The sequence below is a fragment of the Procambarus clarkii genome, chromosome 47, assembly GCF_040958095.1.
Source record: "Procambarus clarkii isolate CNS0578487 chromosome 47, FALCON_Pclarkii_2.0, whole genome shotgun sequence".
NCBI classification, from domain to species: domain Eukaryota; kingdom Metazoa; phylum Arthropoda; class Malacostraca; order Decapoda; family Cambaridae; genus Procambarus; species Procambarus clarkii.
This window is the reverse complement of record NC_091196.1, coordinates 35483853-35506851: the sequence shown is the minus strand read 5'-3', so window position 1 is coordinate 35506851 and position 22999 is coordinate 35483853.

Sequence of the window (22999 nt, the reverse complement as noted above, 5' to 3'; positions counted from 1 at the left end):
AATAATTTTCAGCATATTTTCGGCTTAAAAAGTCGAAATTTCAAACTGCGAATAGATGCAGAGAGCCAGAATTTAGCTCCAAAATATGGCTCAAGCGTCGAGTTTGGGATGTTTGGGATGTTTGGGATATTTTGAAAACTGCAAGGAGGGGGTTTCGGCTAAATGTGACCAATCGCCGCTCTCAGTAATTGTCATATTTTCGGTAAAAAAACTCGTAATTTCAAACTGCGAATACGTGCAGAGAGCCAGAATTTAGCTCCAAAGTAATTCTCAAGGGTCGAATTTGGGATGTTTGCGATATTTCGAAAACTGCAGGGAATGTTTGGGCAAAATGTGATCCATCGCCGCTCTCAGTATTTGGAATATTTTCGGTGTAAAAATTCGTAATTTCAAACTGCGAATACGTGCAGAGAGCCAGAATTTGGCTCCAAATTATTACAGGGGGGAGGGGGGGTTTGGTCAAAATGTGACCTATCGCCGCTCTCAGTAATTGACATATTTTCGGTATAAAAAGTCGTAATTTCAAACCGCGAATATGTGCAGAGAGCCAGAATTAGGCTCCAAAATATGGCTCAAGGGTCGAATTTGGGATGTTTGTGATATTATTAAAACTGCAGGGGGGGGGGGGGTTGTTTGGGCAAAATGTGACCTATAGCCACTTTCAGTAATTGGCATATTTCGGTATAAAAAGTCGTAATTCCAAACTGCAAATAGATGCAGAGAGCCAGAATTTAGCTCCAAAATATGGCTCAAGCGTCGAATTTGGGATTTTTGGGGTATTTTGAAAACTGCCGGGGGGGGGGGGCAAAATGTGACCTTTCTCCACTCTCAGTAATTGACACAATTTCGGTATAAAAAGTGGTAATTTTAAACTGCGAATAGGTGCAGAGAGCCAGAATTTGGCTCCAAAATATGGCTCAAGTGTCGAATTTGGGATGTTTTGGATATTTTGAAAACTGCACGGAGGGTTTGGGCAAAATGTGATCCATCGCCGCTTTCAGTAATATGCATATTTTCGGAATAAAAAGTCGTTTTTTCAAACTGCGAATTCGTACAGAAAGCCCGAATTTGGGTAGAAAATATGGCTCAAGGGTCGAATTTGGGATGTTTGGGATATTTTTAAAACTACAGGTAGGGTTTGGGCAAAATGTGATCCATTCCGCTCTCCGTAATTGGCATATTTTCGGTATAAAATTTTTTAACTTCAAACTGCGAATACCTGCTGAGAGCCAGAATTTGGCTCCAAAGTATGGCTCAAGCGTTGAATTTGAGATGTTTGGGATATTTTGAAAACTGCAGGGAGGGTTTGGGCAAAATGTGATCCATCGCCGCTTTCAGTAATTGACATATTTTCGGTTTAAAAAGACGAAATTTCAAAATGCAAATAAGTGCAGAGAGCCATAATTTGGTTTCAAAATATGGCTCAAGAATCGAGTTTGGGATGTTTGGGATATTTTGAAAACTGCAAGGAGGGGGTTTCGGCTAAATGTGACCAATCTCCGCTCCCAGTAATTGTCATATTTTCGGTATAAAAAGTCGTAATTTCAAACTGCGAATAGATGCAGAGAGCCAGAATTTAGCTCCAAAATATGGCTCAAGCGTCGAATTTGGGATTTTTTGGTTATTTTGAAAATTGCAGTGGGGTGGGGGGCAAAATGTGACCTATCGCCGCTCTCAGTAATTGACACATTTTCGGTATAAAAATTCGTAATTTCAAACTGCGAATAGGTGCAGAGAGCCAGAATTTGGCTCCAAAATATGGCTCAAGGGTCGTATTTGGGATGTTTGAGATATTTTGAAAACTGAATGGTGGGTTTAGGCTGAATGTGATCTATCGCCGCTTTCAGTAATTGGCATATTTTCGGTATAAAAAGTCGTTATTTCAAACTGCGAATACGTGCAGAAAGCTCGAATTTGGCTAGAAAATATTGCTCAAGGGTCGAATATGCGATTTTTTGGATATTTTGAAAACTGCACGGAGGGTTACGGTAAAATGTGATCCATCGCCGCTTTCAGTAATTTTCAGCATATTTATTTTATTTTTCAGCATATTTTCAATAATTTTCAGCATATTTTCGGCTTAAAAAGTCGAAATTTCAAACTGCGAATAGATGCAGAGAGCCAGAATATAGCTCCAAAATATGGCTCAAGCGTCGAGTTTGGGATGTTTGGGATATTTTGAAAACTGCAAGGAGGGGGTTTCGGCTAAATGTGACCAATCGCCGCTCTCAGTAATTGTCATATTTTCGGTAAAAAAACTCGTAATTTCAAACTGCGAATACGTGCAGAGAGCCAGAATTTAGCTCCAAAGTAATTCCCAAGGGTCGAATTTGGGATGTTTGCGATATTTTGAAAACTGCAGGGAAGGTTTGGGCAAAATGTGATCCATCGCCGCTCTCAGTATTTGGAATATTTTCGGTGTAAAAATTCGTAATTTCAAACTGCGAATACGTGCAGAGAGCCAGAATTTGGCTCCAAATTATTACAGGGGGGAGGGGGGGTTTGGTCAAAATGTGACCTATCGCCGCTCTCAGTAATTGACATATTTTCGGTATAAAAAGTCGTAATTTCAAACCGCAAATATGTGCAGAGAGCCAGAATTAGGCTCCAAAATATGGCTCAAGGGTCGAATTTGGGATGTTTGGGATATTTTTAAAACTGCAGGGGGGGGGGGTTGTTTGGGCAAAATGTGACCTATCGCCACTTTCAGTAATTAGCATATTTCGGTATAAAAAGTCGTAATTTCAAACTGCAAATAGATGCAGAGAGCCAGAATTTAGCTCCAAAATATGGCTCAAGTGTCGAATTTGGGATTTTTGGGTTATTTTGAAAACTGCAGGGGGGGGGGCAAAATGTGACCCTTCGCCGCTCTCAGTAATTGACACAATTTCGGTATAAAAAGTGGTAATTTTAAACTGCGAATAGGTGCAGAGAGCCAGAATTTGGCTCCAAAATATGGCTCAAGCGTTGAATTTGAGATGTTTGGGATATTTTGAAAACTGCAGGGAGGGTTTGGGCAAAATGTGATCCATCGCCGCTTTCAGTAATTGACATATTTTCGGTTTAAAAAGACGAAATTTCAAAATGCAAATAAGTGCAGAGAGCCATAATTTGGTTTCAAAATATGGCTCAAGAATCGAGTTTGGGATGTTTGGGATATTTTGAAAACTGCAAGGAGGGGGTTTCGGCTAAATGTGACCAATCTCCGCTCCCAGTAATTGTCATATTTTCGGTATAAAAAGTCGTAATTTCAAACTGCGAATAGATGCAGAGAGCCAGAATTTACCTCCAAAATATGGCACAAGCGTCGAATTTGGGATTTTTGGGTTATTTTGAAAACTGCAGTGGGGTGGGGGGCAAAATGTGACCTATCGCCGCTCTCAGTAATTGACACATTTTCGGTATAAAAAGTCGTAATTTCAAACTGCGAATAGGTGCAGAGAGCCAGAATTTGGCTCCAAAATATGGCTCAAGGGTCGAATTTGGGATGTTTTGGATATTTTGAAAACTGCACGGAGGGTTACGGTAAAATGTCATCCATCGCCGCTTTCAGTAATTTTCAGCATATTTATTTTATTTTTCAGCATATTTTCAAAAATTTTCAGCATATTTTCGGCTTAAAAAGTCGAAATTTCAAACTGCGAATAGATGCAGAGTGCCAGAATTTAGCTCCAAAATATGGCTCAAGCGTCGAGTTTGGGATGTTTGGGATATTTTGAAAACTGCAAGGAGGGGGTTTCGGCTAAATGTGACGAATCGCCGCTCTCAGTAATTGTCATATTTTCGGTAAAAAAACTCGTAATTTCAAACTGCGAATACGTGCAGAGAGCCAGAATTTAGCTCCAAAGTAATTCTCAAAGGTCGAATTTGGGATGTTTGCGATATTTCGAAAACTGCAGGGAAGGTTTGGGCAAAATGTGATTCATCGCCGCTCTCAGTATTTGGAATATTTTCGGTGTAAAAATTCGTAATTTCAAACTGCGAATACGTGCAGAGAGCCAGAATTTGGCTCCAAATTATTACAGGGGGGAGGGGGGGTTTGGTCAAAATGTGACCTATCCCCGCTCTCAGTAATTGACATATTTTCGGTATAAAAAGTCGTAATTTCAAACCGCGAATATGTGCAGAGAGCCAGAATTAGGCTCCAAAATATGGCTCAAGGGTCGAATTTGGGATGTTTGGGATATTTTTAAAACTGCAGGGGGGGGGGTTGTTTGGGCAAAATGTGACCTATCGCCACTTTCAGTAATTGGCATATTTTCGGTATAAAAAGTCGTTATTTCAAACTGCGAATACGTGAAGAAAGCCAGAACTTGGCTCCAAAATAAGACTCCAGGGTCGAGTTAGGGATGTTTGGGATATTTTGAAATTGGCACGGAGGGTTTGGGCAAAATGTGATCCATCGCCTCTCAAAGTAATTAGCATATTTTCGGTATAAAAATACCTAATTTAAAACAGCGAATACGTGCAGAGAGCCAAAATTTGGCTCCAAAAAATGGCTCAAGGGTCGAATATGGGATGTTTGGGATATTTTGAAAACTGCAGGGGGGGGGGCAAAATCTGACCCATCGCTGCTTTCAGTAATTGACATATTTTCGGTATATAAAATCATAATTTCAAACTGCGAATACGTGCAGAGAGTCAGAATTTGGCTCCAAAAAAAGGCTCAAGGGTCGAATTTGGGATGTTTGGGATATATTGAAAACTTCAGAGAGGGTTTGGGCAAAATGTGATCCATTGCCGCTCTCCGTAATTGGCATATTTTCGGTATAAAAGTTCGTAATTTCAAATTGCAAATACGTGCAGAGAGCCAGAATTTGGCTCCAAAATATGACTCAAGCGTTGAATTTGGGATGATTGGGATATATTGAAAACTGCAGGTAGGGTTTAGGTAAAATGAGATCCATTGCTGCTCTACATAATTGGCATATTTTCGGTACAAAGTGTTGTAATTTCAACCTGCGTATATGTGCAGAGAGCCAAAATTTGGCTCCAAAATATGGCTCAAGGGTCGAATTTGGGATCCTTGGAATATTTTGAAAACTGAATGGTGGATTTGGGCAAAATGTGATCTATTCCTGCTTTCAGTAATTGGCATATTTTCGGTATAAAAAGTCGTTATTTCAAACTGCGAATACGTGCAGAAGCCAGAATTTGGCTAGAAAATATGGGTCAAGGGTCGAATTTGGGATGTTTGGGATATTTTAAAAACTGCAGGGAGGCTATGGTCATTATGTGATCCATCGCCTCTTTCCGAAATTGGCATATTTCCAGTATAATCGTCGAAATTTCAAACTGTGAATACGTGCAGAGAGCCATAATTTGGTTTCAAAATATGGCTCAAGCGTCGAGTTTGGGATGTTTGAGATATTTTGAAAACTACTGGTAGGGTTTGGGCAGAATGTGATCCATCGCCGCTTACAGTAATTGGCATATTTTCGGTATAAAAAGTCGTAATTTCAAACTGCGAATAGATGCAGAGAGCCAAAATTTAGCTCCAAAATATGGCTCAAGCGTCGAATTTGGGACGTTTGGGTTTTTTTGAAAACTGTAGGGGATGGGGGGGGGGCAAAATGTGACCCTTCGCCGCTCTCAGTAATTGACATATTTTCAGTATAAAATGTCGTAATTTCAATCTGCGAATAGGTGCAGAGAGCCAGAATTTGGTACCAAAATATTGCTCAAGTCTCGAATTTGGGATGTTTTGGATATTTTGAAAACTGCACGGAGGGATTGGGCAAAATGTGATCCATCGCCGCTTTCAGTAATTCGCATATTTTCGGTATATAATGTCGTTATTTCAAACTGCGAATACGTGTAGAAAGCCAGAATTTTGATAGAAAATATGGCTCAAGGGTCGAATTTGGGATGTTTTGGATATTTTAAAAACTGCATGGTGGGTTTGGTCATAATGTGATCCATCGGCGCTTTCAGTAACTGGCATATTTTCAGTATAAAATTCGTAATTTCAAACTGCGAATACGGGCAGAGAGTCAGATTTTGGCTCCAAAATATGGCTCAAGGGTCGAATTTGGGATGTTTGGGATATTTTGAAATCTGCAGGTAAAGTTTGGGCAAAATGTGAGCCATTGCCGCTCTCCGTAATTGGCATATTTTCGGTATAAAAATTCGTAACTTCGAATTACGAATAAGTGCTGAGAGCCCGAATTTGGCTCGAAAATATGGCTCAAGCGTTGATTTTGGGATGTTTGGGATATTTTGAAAATTGCAGGGAAGGTTTGGGCAAAATGTAATCCATCGCCGCTTTCAGTAATTGATATATTTTCGGTTTAAAAAGTCGAAATTTCAAAATGCTAATACGTGCAGAGAGCCATATTTTGGTTTCAAAATATGAATCAAGCGTCGAATTTGGGATGTTTAGGATATTTTGAAAACTGCATGGGGGGGGGGGGTTAGGCAAAATGTGACCTATCGCCGCTCTCAGTAATTGACATATTTTCGGTATAAAATGTCGTAATTTCAAACTGCGAATAGGTGCAGAGAGCCAAAATTTGGCTCCAAAGTATGGCTCATGGGTCGTATTTGGGATGTTTGGGATATTTTGAAAACTGAATGGTGGGTTTGAGCAAAATGTGATCTATCGCCGCTTTCAGTAATTCGCATATTTTCGGGATCAAAAGTCGTTATTCCAAACTGTGAAGACGTGCAGAAAGCCCGAATTTGGCTAGAAAATATGGCTCAAGTGTCGAATTTGGGATGTTTTGGATATTTTGAAAACTGCACGGAGGGTTTGGGCAAAATGTGATCCATCGCCGCTTTAAGTAATTGGTATATTTTCGGTTTAAAAAGTCGTAATTTCAAACTGCGAATACGTGCAGAGAGCCAGAATTTGGCTCCAAAATATGGCTCAAGGGTCGAATTTGGGATGCTTGGGATATTATGAAAACTGAACGGTGGGCTCGGGCAAAATGTGATCTATCGCCGCTTTCAGTAATAGACATATTTTCGGTATAAAAAGTCGTTATTTCAAACTGCGAACACGTGCAGAAAGCCAGAGTTTGGCTCCAAAATATGGCTCAAGCTTCGAATTTGGGATGTTTGGGATATTTTGAAAACTGCAGGGGGGTGGGGGCTTTGGGCAAAATGTGACCTATCGCCGCTCTCAGTAATTGACATATTTTCGGTATAAAAATTCGTAATTTCAAACTGCGAATATGTGCAGAGAGCCGAATTTGGCTCCAAAATAAGGCTCCAGGTTCGAATTTAGGATGTTTGGGATATTTTGAAAACTGGAGGGAGGGTTGTGGCAAAATGTGATCCATCGCCGCTCTCCGTAATTGGCATATTTTCAGTATAAAAATTCGAAATTTCAAGCTGCGAATATGGGCAGAAAGCCACAATTTGGCTCCAAAATTTGGCTCACGCGTCGAATTTGGTATGTTTGAGATGTTTTGAAAACTGCAGGGGGGTTTGGGCAAAATGTGACCTATCGCTGCGCCAAGTAATTGGCATGTTTTCGTTATAAAATGACGTAATTTCAAACTGCGAATACGTGCAGAGAGCCATAATTTGGCTCCAAAATATGGTTCAAGCGTCGAGCTTGGGATGTTTGGGATATTTTGAAAAATGCAAACGGGGTTTGGGCAAAATGTGACCAATCGCTGCTCTCAGTAATTGACATATTTTCGGTATAAAAAGTCATAATTTCAAACAGCGAATACGTGCAGAGAGCCAGAATTTGGCTCCAAAATATGGCTCAAGGGTCGAATTTGGGATGCTTGGGATAATTTGAAAACTTCAGAGAGGGTTTGGGCAAAATGTGATCCCTCGCTGCTTTTAGTAATTGACATGTTTTCGGTATGAAAGGTCGTAATTTCAAACTGCGAATACATGCAGAAAGCCAAAATTTGGCTCCAAAATATGGCTTATGGGGTCGAATTGGGGATGTTTGGGATATTTTGAAAACTGCAGGGGGGTTTGGGCAAAATATGACCCATCGTCGCTCTCAGTAATTGGCATATTTTCGGTATAAAATTAAATAATATCAAACTGCAAACACGTGCAAAGAGCTCGAATTTAGCTCCAAAATATGGCTCAAGCCTCGAATTTGAGATGTTTGGGATATTTTAAAAACTGCAGGGAGGGTTTCGGCAAAATGTGATCCATCGCCGCTTTCAGTTATTGTCTTGTTTTCGGTATAAAATGTCGTAATTTCAAACTGCAAATACGTTAAAGAGCCAGAATTTAGCTCCAAAATAATTCTCAAGGGTCGAATTTGGGATGTTTGGGATATTTCAAAAACTGCATGGAAGGTTTGGGCAAAATGTGATACATTGCCGCTCTAGGTAATTGGCATATTTTCGATATAAAATCTTGTAATTTCAAGCTGCGTATATGTGCATAGAGCCAGAATTTGCCTCCAAAATATGGCTCAAGCGTCGAATTTGGTATGTTTGGGATATTTTGCAAACTGCATGGGGGTTTGGGCAAAATGTGACCCATCGCTTCTTTCAGTAATTGGCATATTTTCAAGCGTCAAATTTGGGCTGTTTGGGATAAAAAGTCGTAATTTCAAACTGCGAATAAGTGCAGAGAGCCAGAATTTAGCCCAAACAAAATTCTCAAGGGTCGAATGTGGGATGTTTGGGATATTTTGAAAACTGCAAGGAGGGGGTTTAGGCTAAATGTGACCTATCGCCGCTCTCAGTAATTGACATATTATCGGTATAAAAGTCGTAATTTCAAACTGCGAATATGTGCAGAGAGCCACAATTTGGCTCCAAAATTTCGCTCAAGGGTCGAATTTGGGATGTTTGGTATATTTTGAAAACTGCAGGGTGGTTTGGGCAAAATGTGACCCATCGCCGCTCTCAGTAATTTGCATATTTTCGGTATAAAATGACGTAATTTCAAACTGAAAATACGTGCAGAGAGCCAGAATTTGGCTCCAAAATATGATTCAAGCGTCGAACTTGGGTTGTTTGGGATATTTTGAAAAGTGCAAAGGGAGTTTGGGCAAAATGTGACTCATCGCTGCTCTCAGTAATTGACATATTTTCGGTATAAAAAGTCATAATTTAAAATAGAGAATACGAGCAGAGAGCCAGAATTTGGCTCCAAAATATGGCTCAAGGGTCGAATTTGGGATGTTTGGGATATTTTGAAAACTGTAGGGGGGTTTGGGCAAAATGTGACCCATCGTCGCTCTCATTAATTGGCATATTTTCGTTATAAAATTAAATAATATCAAACTGCGAACACGTGCAAAGAACCCGAATTTGGCTCCAAAATACGCCTCAAGCCTCGAATTTGGGATGTTTGGGATATTTTGAAAACTGCAGGGAGGGTTTGGGAAAAATGTGATCCATCGCCGCTTTCAGTAATTGTCTTGTTTTTGGTATAAAATGTCGTAATTTCAAACTGCGAATACGTGTAGAGAGCCAGAACTTAGCTCCAAAATAACTCTCAAGGGTCGAATTTGGGATGTTTGGGAAATTTCGAAAACTGCAGGGAAGGTTTGGGCAAAATGTGATCCATTGCCGCTCTAGGTAATTGGCATATTTTCGGTATAAAATGTTGTAATTTCAAACCGCGTATATGTGCAGAGAGCCAGAATTTGCCTCCAAAATATGGCTCAAGGGTCGAATTTGGGATATTTTGCAAAGTGCAGGGGGGTTTGGGCAAAATGTGACCCATCGCTTCTTTCAGTAATTGGCATATTTTCAAGCGTCAAATTTGGGATGTTTGGGATAAAAATTCGTAATTTCAAACTGCGAATAAGTGCAGAGAGCCAGAATTTGGCCCAAAAAATTCTCAAGGGTCGAATGTGGGATGTTTGGGATATTTTGAAAACTGCAAGGAGGGGGTTTGGGCAAAATGTGACCCTTCGCCGCTCTCAGTAATTTGCATATTTTCGGTATAAAATGACGTAATTTCAAACTGCAAATACGTGCAGAGAGCCCGAATTTGGCTCCAAAATATGGCTCAAGCGTCGAATTTGGGATGTTTGGGATATTTTGAAAACTGCATGGGTTGGTTTGGGTAAAATGTGACCCATCGCTGATCTCAGTAATTGACATATTTTCTGTATAAAATGTCGTAATTTCAACCTGGGAATATGTGCAGAAAGCCAGAATTTGACTCCAAGATATGGCTCAAGGGCCGATTTTGGGATGCTTGGGATATTTTGAAAACTGTTTTGGCAAAATGTGATCTATCATCGCTTAAAGTAATTGGCATAATTTCGGTATAAAAAGTCGTTTGTCAAACTGCGAATACGTGCAGAGAGCCACAATTTGGCTCCAAAATAAGGCTTCAGGGTCGAATTTGGGATGTTTGGGATATTTTTTAAACCGCAGGGAGGGTTTGGGCATAATGTGATCCAACGCTGCTTTCCATAATTGGCATATTTTCAGTATAAAAATTCATAATTTCAAACTGCGAATACGTGCAGAGAGCCAGAATTTGGCTCCAAAATATGGCTCAAGCGTCGAATTTGGGATGTTTGGGATATTTTGGAAACTGCAGGGAGGGTTTGGGAAGAATGTAATCCATCGCAGCTTTCCATAATTGGCATATTTTAAGTATAAAAATTCATAATTTCAAACTGCGAATACGTGCAGAGAGCCAGAATTTGGCTCCAAAATATGTCTCATGCGTCGAATTTGGGGTGTTTGAAAACTGCAGGGAGCGTTGTAAGCAAAATGTGATCCATCGTTGCTTTCAGTAATTGGCATATTTTCGGTATAAAAAGTCGTAATTTACACTTGCGAATACGTGAAGAGAGCTAGAACTTGGCTCCAAAATAAGGCTCCAGGTTCGAATTTGGGATGTTTGGGATATTTTGAAAACTGGAATAGGGTTTGGGCAAAATGTGATCCATAGCCGCTCTTCGTAATTGGCATATTTTCGGTATATTTCGTAATTTCAAGCTGCGAATATGTGCAGAGTGCCACAATTTGGATCCAAAATTTGGCTCAAGGGTCAAATTTGGGATGTTTGGGATATTTTTAAAACTGCAGGGGGGTTTGGGAAAAATGTGACCCATCGCCGCTCTAAGTAATTGGCATATTTTCGGTATAAAATGACATAATTTCAAACGGCGAATACGTGCAGAGAGCCTAAATTTGGCTCCAAAATATAGTTCAAGCGTCGAATTTGGGATGTTTGGGATATTTTGAAAAGTGCAGGGGGGGGTTTGGGCAAAATGTGACCCATCGCTGCTCTCAGTAATTGATATATTTTCGGTATAAATATCGCAATTTCAACCTGCGAATATGTGCAGAGAGCCAGAATTTGGCTCCTAAATATGGCTCAGGGGTTGAATTTGGGATTTTTGGGATATTTTGAAAACTGCAGAGGGGGGGGGGGGGGTATGGGCAAAATGTGACCCATCGCTGGTTTCAGTAATTGACATATTTTCTGTATAAAAAATCGTAATTTAAAACTGCGAGTACGTGCAGAGAGTCAGAATTTGGCTTCAAAATATTGCTCATGCGTCGAATTTGGGGTGTTTGGGATATTTTGAAAACTGCAGAGGGGAGGGGGGATTGGGCAAAATGTGACCCATCGTCGCTCTGAGTAATTGACATATTTTCGGTATAAAAAGTCGTAATTTAAGACTGCGAATATGTGCAGAGAGCCAGTTTTTGGCTGCAAAGTATAGCTCAAGGGTCGAATTTGGCATGTTTGGGATATTTTGAAAACTGCAGGGCGAGGGGGGGGGGGTTTGGGCAAAATGTGACCTATCGTCGCTCTGAGTAATTGACATATTTTCGGTATAAAAAGTCGTAATTTCAGACTGGGAAATTACGTAACTTCGTAATTTACGTAACTTCGTAAGTTTAAGAACGTAATTTCAGACAACTACAGGGCAGTTTGGGTAAAATGTGACCCATCGCAGCTCTCAGCAATTGGCATATTTTCGGTATAAAAAGTCGTAATTTCAAATGGCGATTATCTGCAGAGAGCCAGAATTTGGCACCCAAATATGGCTCAAGCGTCCAATTCGGGATGTTTGGGATAACTTTTAAAACTGCAGGGGCTGTTTGGGCAAAATGTGACCCATCGCTGCTCTAAGAAATTTGCATTTTTTCGGTATAAAAAGTCGTAATTTCAAACGGCGAATACGTGCAGAGAGCCAGAATTTGGCTCCAAAATACGGCTCAAGGGTCGAATTTGGGATTTTTGGGATATTTTGAAAACTTCAGGGGGGTTTGGGCAAAATGTGACCCATCGCCATTCTCAGTAATTGGAATATTTTCGGTATAAAAGTCGAAAATTCAAACTGCGATTACGTTCAGAAAGCGAGAATTTGGCTCAAAAATATGACTCAAGGGTCGAATTTGAGATTTTTGGGATATTTTGAAAACTACAGGGGGGGATTTGGGGAAAATGTGACCCATCGCCGCTCTCAGTAATTGGCATTTTTTCGGTATAAAAAGTCGAAATTTCAAACTGCGAATACGTGCAGAGAGCGAGAATTTGGCTCCAAAATATTGCTGAAGCGTCGAATTTGGGATGCTTGGGATATTTTGAAAACTGCAGGGAGGGTTTGGGCAAATTGTGATCCATCGCCGCTTTCTGTAATTGGCATATTTTCGGTATAAAAAGTCGCAATTTCAAACGGCGAATACGTGCAGAGAGCCAGAATATGGCTCCAAAATTTGGCTCAAGCTTCGAATTTGGGATGTTTGGAATATTTTGAAAACTGCATGGGGGGTTTGGGCAAAATGTGATCCATCGTTGCTTTCAGTAATTGACATATTTTCGGTATAAAAAGTCGTAATTTCAAACTGCGAATACGTGCAGAGAGCCAGAATTTGGCTACAAAATATGGCTCAACCGTCGAATTTGGGATGTTTGGAATATTTTGAAAACTGTAGGTGGGGGGGGGGGGGGTTGAGAAAAATGTGATCTATCGCCGCTTTCTGTAATTGGCATATTATCGGTATAAAAAGTCGTAATTTCAATCTGCGAATACGTGCAGAGAGCCAGAATTTGGCTTCCAAATATGGCTCAAGCGTCGAATTTGGGATGTTTGGAATATTTTGAAAACTGCAGGGGGGGGGGGGGGGTTTGGGCAAAATGTGGTCTATCGCTGTTTTCAGTAATTGGCATATTATCGGTATAAAAATTCGTAATTTCAAACTGCGAATACGTGCAGAGAGCCAGAATTTGGCTCCAAAATATGGCTCAAGGGTCGAATTTGGGATGTTTGGGTTATTTTGACAACTACAGGGCAGTTTGGGTAAAATGTGACCATCGCTGCTCTCAGTAATTGGCCTATTTTCGGTATAAAAAGTCGTAATTTCTAACGGCGAATATCTGCAGAGAGCCAGAATTTGGCTCCCAAATATTGCTCAAGCGTCCAAATCGGGATGTTTGCTATAATTTTTAAAACTGCAGGGGCTCTTTGGGCAAAATTTGACCCATCGCTGCTCTCAGAAATTTGCATTTTTTCGGTATAAAAATTCGTAATTTCAAACAGCGAATACGTGCAGAGAGCCAGAATTTGGCTCCAAAATATGGCTCAAGGGTGGAATTTGCAATGTTTGGGATATTTTGAAAACTTCAGGGGGGTTTGGGCAAAATTTGATCCGTCGCCGCTTTCAGTAATTGACATATTTTCGGTATAAAAAGTCGTAATTTCAAACTGCGAATACGTGCATAGAACCAGAATTTGGCTCCAAATATGGCTCTACCGTCGAATTTGGGATGCTTGGGATATTTTGAAAACTACAGGCTAGACTAACTATTTAATTAATTGTGTCAACTAACACTGTAACACATCAGTTAGTCTAGATCACACTAACATATTGCTACTTTCACCTCATGTATAAGGTAGGTTTAGTGGGTCATAGCCAATTACCCACAACACTTAGACCTACGCTTCATACTGAAGTAGAATCCTTAGGTCACCAAGAGCAACAGCTCATAACCTTATATTAATCACTAACACCAATTAAGTGTTAACCATTTAGGCTATACCAATGTTTCAATATATATCTGTCAACAGACTGTCCATTATAGCCTGAATCCATGTTATAATTACTGATTCACTCAAGTCAGTGGATCATTAACATTTACGGATCCAGTATACTAATATAAATTACTGATCTCATACTAGTTAATCATTACTAACCCTGATAATATTTTATTCCACAATTAGGAGTACATTTAGGAGTTAGATAATATTTACGGCAGTAGAATACTTGCCAAACACAATTAATTCCTTTGTGTTCATTTAATTTCTTGTGCACATAATTACACAAGTGTATATTATATAAAATCCCAAAAAAACAAAAACACAGCACAATTATTTGCACATTACTGCACCATAATATAATCTTTGCCAATCTTTATTAGGTAGCAATTTAGGCTGTGATTGTGTTGAATTTGGCATAAGCACAGGCTAAATATAGTTGTAGTTTCTTAAGTAGAAATTCTCACGACTAGGCTTGAGCTAGTTAGTGACACATATATTATTCTTTTGTGCTGACCCTATCAAGGGTGGGATTAACCATTTATTGTGTAATTATTTTATTGCATATTTCTATGTATGTCTTTGAGTGTTACTGTAAGTCCACTACCCATCCGAGGCTGATTTAGATGAGCTAAGCTGAGGAACACCTGTAGTGAGACCAAGGTACCACTCAAATCTTAGTTGCTTATTATTAGGTAGGTAGCTAACCTCTAAATGAGGTAACTTACAACCAGCCTCAAGAAATATTAGGCTGTCAATACTTATACCTGCTCTATATCAAGGAGCAGACAACATAGCTATACCACTAGCTACATAAGCCCTATCAGGCTCCATTTACCGTAAGAATGAATCCTTTAGAAAGGAATGCAAGATTCTTGACAGCTCTTCAACGTCCCCTAGAAAAACTGCTTATGAAATGTCATCTCTGTGTCGAAACTGACCCAGGTGACGTCTACAGACTAGCAAGTTACATAGGGAGCGCCCACCAAAAATATGATCATGTGAAGACTGTAATCGAGTCTCATAGGAACTTACTCCAGGTCAGTAATACTGACCCAGACGAATTAAGTCAGATCGAATATGATCTTGATGAATATGTAGATACCATTCAAGACCAGTTAGATCACTATAAAAGAGTGCTTGCGAAACAAAATGATCCTGATTGGATAGAACGTTTTTGTAGAAAAACTACAACCGAGCAAGCACTCAGCTCAGATGAAATACATGAGCTACCTCAAGATGAGGAGAATCCTCTAATCAATGCTGATCACTAAACAGGATCAACAACTGAAGTTCAACCTTCATTTTCTAACCTCTCATCTAATACAGCTTCATGTGATGATTTGTTCACAGAGTCTGATCAAATTTCAGACCACTCTTCTCAATGTTCCCTGGATTCTATAAGTTCAATACATAAGGCTACTGAATTAAGTAGCTTATCACCAGAACCCAGAGAAACAAGTGAAGCTGCAGATGAAACAAGTGAAGCTGCAATGATCTGTGAATCTGAACCAGAAAATGATAAAGCTAATGCTGCAGCAGCAGTCGAAGCTGTAATCAAAGCTGAGGCTAAACAAGAAGCCTTAAGCAACACAAGTAATGGTCACAATTGCTCACAACAGCCTTCTAAAGTAAGTGCTAACAATGAGAAGACTATTATAAACCTTGTGCACCAATTATTAAATTTATCTTCACCAGAGCAATCAGTTGACTCTTTACAAGCCTTTAGTTTCCAGCTTGAGTCACTGATAAATTCTTTCAGTAAAGAGGTGGATCACCCAACTACTGAGTGGATGACTAAAATTATCATCCAAAGGAAATTGTCTGGTGACACACTTTATAAATTATATGTATGCCAGAATGGTAATACCCTGTCAATGCAGGATATATTTACAGGTTTGCGTAATATGAGCAATCATACAGCAGACCAGGCAATTAATGCTAAATCTGAATGCACCAAACCTGTACCTACATCAGTTTCCTTACCTGAAACTCCTAAAGTGACACTGTCACTAGGTAACAAAGGTGCTAATACTCAATGTAACAACAATCAGTCAAATACTGATTCATCAGTGAGGCCTAAGAGTCCCACAGGTGCTCCTAAGAGACCTAATAGTCCAAAGAGCACTGCTAATAACTCCACAGGTGCTCCTAAGAGACCTAATAGTCCAAAGAGCACTGCTAATAATTCCACAGGTGCTCCTAAGAGACCTAATAGTCCAAAGAGCACTCCAAAGAGCCTGTTAATGGTTCCCCAGAGTACACCCAGTACTCACAAGAGAATAAATAACAAGCAAATGCAAGCAGCAAAACCATCACAACCAGCAAATATTGTTTTACCTAAACCGGTAACCCCTAAACGATCTGTAGGATGGGGAATGTGCTTGTTTTGCAATCAAAAACATTCTCTGTACAAATGTACTAATTATCCTAATAGAGACACAAGAGTCAGACGACTCAAACAGTTACATAAATGTACTAGGTGTCTCAAACCACATAATGTTAACAGCTGTGACACCCCACTGAACACCTGCAATAGGTGTAGAAGGGGCAAGCATCATGCTGCACTGTGCAAATTAGTTAGGACTAATTATGTCAATCCTAGAATAGGACGTAGAGAATCTACACAAGTACAGTGCTGCAAGGTGCGAGATGTGTACAGCGTAACTACACAAGCATCTCAAGTGGATGCTGCTTTGCCTACTGCCCAACTTTAAGTGAAAAACAGAGGAGCCAAGATCACCATACGTGGACTATTTGACCAAGGTTCCCAGAGAACTTTCATTACTCAAAGGGCAGCAGAGGCACTTAATTTACAACCAATAGGACAGGTAAAATTAAACTTGTCCGGGTCCATGATAAATCGAGGAACCCATGAATACTCAGTAGTTCAACCGCTTGTACGACTAGATAGTCATCCCAAGGCTGTCCAAGCCATTGTTGTAGATCAAATACCTTTAGACTTAAATATTAAGGGTCTGGGGTACACAGCCCACTTCCTGCAGGAACGTGAAATTAATTTGGCTGACAAGTTAACGTCTGACCGCCTTAACCATGTAGATGTGCTAGTAGGAGCCGACTACTATTACCAGTTCATAACTGGACATGTTAAACGATTGGGAATGAATATGCTCCAATCTGCAGGTGGCTACTTACTTACTGGTAAAGTTCTGAATGTGAACAAGCCTAAACCTGCCAATAATAATAAATTAGTCAGCAGTAAATCAATTCTCCAGCAGCAAGCTAAAGGGAGAAACACAGCTGAGTAATAAACTCAGATTGAATGTAGTGCAATTGATACTCGCCGAGATGTTTCATAGCTCTCAGTGAAAACCAATGGTCCGTACTCAAACAAGTACAAGTCACAGCGACCAAACTATTGAATTCACTGCAGACCTAGAATTATTTTCGACAAGTAGTAATTGACCACACTCAGTCTTCCTAGGTAAATTGTAATGTTGGGCTAGAGAATCTAGTACTCCCTAGGTAATTAATAATGTTAGGCTAAAGAATCTAGCACTCAATGCCACTGGCATTTCCTGAATTTAGTAACAAATTCATTAGGACCACTGGTCCACTATACTTGCGCTTAAAGGTTTGCCAAGAAAACCTTCTTAATACCATGTTTTCTGCACTAAGAGTTAGTGATAAATACTTGCATCAATTGTTTGAGTTGTTTTTTCTTTCGTTTCTGCTTATTTAGTGTAGGAGCGCAGCACGAACAAACTTGCAAACTTACTAATACGTAAGCGAATTTACAGAGAACTAATATGTTTAATGCATTATCGTTAAACATTAGCATTGTTAATTAACATGCTTCATGAGCTTAATATAGCTCACCTTAGAATTAACGTAATAATATGAGTGCTTGTTCCCCATGCGTACGAGCTTAATATTGCTCGCCATGACAATCGAACACTTTAATGTTCTCCATGCCACGAGCACTGCTCGTCATGATAAATTGAATGATGCAAAACTCCACCTCGTTAATTCGAGTTCACTGTAACTCACCCTGTTAGCACTGCTAACGAACTCACTGCAGCTCACCCTGTCAACACTGTTGACGAGTTCACTGTAACTCACCCTGTTAGCACTGCTAACGAGCTCACTGTAGCTCACCCTGTCAACACTGTTGACGAGTTCACTGTAACTCACCCTGTTAGCACTGCTAACGAGCTCACTGCAGCTCACCCTGTCAACACTGTTGACGAGTTCACTGTAACTCACCCTGTTAGCACTGCTAACGAGCTCACTGCAGCTCACCCTGTCAACACTGTTGACGAGTTCACTGTAACTCACCCTGTTAGCACTGCTAACGAGCTCACTGTAGCTCACCCTGTCAACACTGTTGACGAGTTCACTGCAACTCACCCTGTTAGCACTGCTAACGAGCTCACTGTAGCTCACCCTGTCAACACTGTTGACGAGTTCACTGTAACTCACCCTGTTAGCACTGCTAACGAGCTCACTGTAGCTCACCCTGTCAACACTGTTGACGAGTTCACTGAACTCACCCAGTTAGCACTCCTAACGAGCTCACTGTAGCTCACCCTGTCAACACTGTTGACGAGCTCACTGTAGCTCACCCTGTCAACACTGCTAACGAGCTCACTGAGCTCACCCTGTCAACACTGTTGACGAGTTCACTGTAACTCACCCTGTTAGCACTGCTAACAAGCTCACTGTAGCTCACCCTGTCAACACTGTTGACGAGTTCACTGCAACTCACCCTGTTAGCACTGCTAACGAGCTCACTGTAGCTCACCCTGTCAACACTGTTGACGAGTTCACTGCAACTCACCCTGTTAGCACTGCTAACGAGCTCACTGTAGCTCACCCTGTCAACACTGTTGACGAGTTCACTGCAACTCACCCTGTTAGCACTGCTAACGAGCTCAATATAGCTCACCATGTTCACGAGTTCAATATAGCTCGATCTGTTAATGAGCTCAATACTGCTCACAATGTTAATTCGAGTACATTTTTGCTCACAATTAGCTTAGTCTCTTACTTAGGTAGGTTAGAAATTCAAACCATTTATTTAGGTAGGTTTAGGGACTTTAGTTAGTGTCAACTGAGTACTAGCCTAATCTGTACTCACCATTAATTGCAGTTGACTATACTTATAGAGACTGATTTAATAAACTCAATTTCATGTAAAGGTGATTTCGTACTAAACAGTTTACAGTGTCAAGCCTATGAGCTGCCATTTAATTAGCTCATAAGTCAGAATGACTAGGCTACTAATCTCACTGTCGATTCAGAATTTTCCTTGATTTTAATGAATAAACCTTTCAGTTCTCTACTTTCCTATTATTTTAGCTAGTTAGCAAATTAGTTGTACCATCAGTCAGAATGACTACTGCACGGCAGTGCACATTAAATTCAATTTCCTCATTTGAATTTGGGGTGATCGTGATGCTGCGTGATGTTATTGTCTAGTAACTCAATAGTTACAAGTCACAGCGACCCTAGACAGTGACCTTACTGTAGTGTCATAGTCTCCTTGATCTTGAATGACTAATAATACTTTACTGTATAATTATACAATAGTGTTATCAGTTCTTAGGAACTTATTCTGAGTTTACGTAAGATTCAGCAGCTACGTAATACACCATTACATGTCACTGCGACCCTAGTTGTTGAGTTTATTGTGAGCTTTAGAGTGTTCCTGATTACCGATAACTTAATCATTTAATGTTTCAATATTTAATACATGTTTCCACTAAGGGAAACTACAAGCCTATTCTAGTTCTCAACTAAGAGCAATTCTTTAAATATTGTGTAGGCTATAAGCAACATGTTTCATTTGACATGTAAATAGCAAGACTCAAGTTCTTGTAAGTCCTTGATAAATCCAGGACGTTCGTTATGTGTGTACTAACATACTAATATATTAACATACTAATGTACTACTCTTAACATCACTTCGGGATAGGTCAGTACTCCACAGTACACTACGACCCTAGAATCCTCCCCCCGGAGTTATGTTGGATATTTCCAACACCGAATACAACACTGTTGTATTCTCATTACTTATTACTAACTCTACTAATTATTGTAGTAAGTAAAATTAACAACACGTAGAATTCTCATGTACTAATAATTTCATCTGTGCAGTAGGCTAGAATTCTCACGTCACCCGACGCCAGTATTGCGTCAGATTTCATTACAATAAACACATTATATCCAATGTATCTGAGAATTAAATTCGATTCTCTATAACTAAGGCATTCTGTATGATAATTAATTACAGATGAATTGACCTCCAACTAAAAGCCGAATAGAGAGTTGGAGTCATAGCGATTATCTAGTAATAAAAGTTAACGTCACCAGTGAATGCCATGGGGAGACATTAATTCCTCTCCCTTATATATTTACTATCTCTAAATTGGCAAATAATAATATTTCCCTCTTCTAAATAATAAACCCGTCCAGTCTTCAACATTTCAAGTGTAAATGCGAGAAATATTAATGTTCGTGACAATAATTTGTTTAATGAACGCGGGACGCGGCGTGGGGTAGAGGAGGCTTGCCAGTACACGTGGAGAGCAGCTCTGAGGCAGACCTACTCGTACCGTACTCACGAGGAGACGCCATTGCCCAGCCATCAGGGTAGACGTTATCCATCCTCAGATGAAAGTCGCCACTGTGAGGCGTGAATAACCTTGCAGATAATATCTTCAACTGGTGCTGGTGTCATATAAGGAACCTTTTTAACCTGGTTCTTGACTACACGTGACCGGCCAGTGAAGCGCGCCACTATCCAGGATAGGCTAAGCCAGAGCCTGGGGACGCGAATTTCGGCAATCTTAAAACTTGTACAGTGCCCATATTAGCTAAGTATATTCTCTTTATTTGATGCATCTTGTAAAGTGTTTTGTAGTAGCTGGGTGATTGACTGTTACGACGTATGATAACATCAAACAACAGGTTATTAATTTTATCACCTGTAATTCTTAAATTCTTGAATATTCAGTAGTTTAATTAGTTGCTACTGTAAATATTTGTCTTGCAGCACGTGAGAAGAATTCTCCCTGCCGCCTTCTCCCATGTTAATCCATCCCATTCGTCAGCCAGCCGAGTCCAGGGAATTAGAGGAAGCGTCGTGGCTTACATAAAGGAATCGTCTTTAAGCTAAGATTCTTTGTATTCATTCATGAACTTCTTGAAATTACTTACATGCTGAATTTCTTAGGATTAACATGTGTTTATTGTGACTCTCATTACTATACTTATAATCTATGTTCCCATTCATGGTAATGACATTAGTTTCACTATAATTCATAGGATTAGATTATTATTATTTGGATTAGTGAACGAACCACACTAGTTCCTGGACGTACTTACCTCCAGTAATAACCCCCCAATGTAGGTGTTTGAGGGTTTGATTCATTTAATTATACAGCCCATTAATTATTTCTATGATCATATTCTCTAGTATTTTATCCATAGTTACTGGTTCATCTAGGAATTATCTAATGATCAGAAATTCTCAGTTTCCCTCTTTACTATAAAAGCGGGTGGTCCTTCGTAATTTAATTTACTACATTAATATTTAAATAATCAGATTCAAGCCCCAAATGTCCCACACCAATTACTTAGAGCGGCGATGGATCACATTCTGCCCAAACCCTCCGTGCAGTTTTCAAAATATCGAAAACATCCCAAATTAGACCTTTGAACCATATTTTCTAGCCAAATTCTGGCTTTCTGCATGTGTTCGCAGTTTGAAATAACGACTTTTATACCGAAAATATCTCTATTACTGAAAGCGGCGATAGATCACATTTTGCCCAAATCCACCATTCAGTTTTCATAATATCCCAAGCATCCCAAATTCGACCCCTGAGCCATATTTTGGAGCCAAATTCTGGCCGTCTGCACGTATTCGCAGTTTGAAATTAAAACTTTTTAAACCGAAAATATGCCAGTTACTGAAAGCGACGATGGGTCACATTTTGCCCAAACCCTCTCTGCAGTTTTCAAAATATCTCAAACATCCCCAATTCGACGCTTGTGCCATATTTTGGAGCCAAATTCTGGCTCTCTGCACCTACTCGCAGTTTGAAATTACGACTTTTTATACCGAAAATATGCCAATTACTTAGAGCGGCGATGGATCACATTCTGCACAAACCCTCCCTGCAGTTTTCAAAATATCCTAAACATCCCAAATTCAACGCTTGAGCCATATTTTGGAGCTAAATTCTGGCTCTCTGCACGTATTTGCAGTTTGAAGCTACGAATTTGTATACCGAAAATATGCCAATTACGGAGAGCAGCAATGGATCACATTTTGCCCAAACCCCTTTTTGCAGTTTTCAAAATATCGCAAACATCCCAAATTCCACCCTTGCGGCATATTTTGGAGCGAAATTCTGGCTCTCTGCAAGTATTCGCACTTTTAAATTAGGAATTTTTATACCGAAAATATGCCAATTACTTAGACCGGCGATGGATCACATTTTGCCCAAACCCTCCGTGCAGTTTTCAAAATATCCAAAACATCCCAAATTCGACCATCTAGATATACATTGGAGCCAAATTCTGGCTGTCTGCACGTATTCGCAGTTTGAAATTACGACTATTTATACTGAAAATATAGAAAATTACTGACTGCGGCGATGGATCACATTTTGCCAAAACCCTCCCTGCAGTTTTCAAAATATCCCAAACATCCCAAATTCGACGCTTGAGTCATATTTTTGAGTCAAATTCTGGCTCTCTGCACGTATTCGCAGTTTGAAATTACGACTTTTTATACCGAAAATATGCCAATTACTGAAAGCAGCGACGGGTCACATTTTGCCCAAAACCCCCCTGCAGTTTTCAAAATATCCACACCATCCTAAATTCGAACCTTGAGCCATATTTTGAAGCCAAATTCGGGTTTCCTGCTCGTATTCTCAGTTTGAAAATACAACTTTTTATACCGAAAATATGGCAATTACTGAAAGCGGCGATGGATCATATTTTGCCCAAACCCTCTCTGCAGTTTTCAAAATATCCAAAATATCCCAAATTCGACCCTTGAACAATATTTTGGAGCCA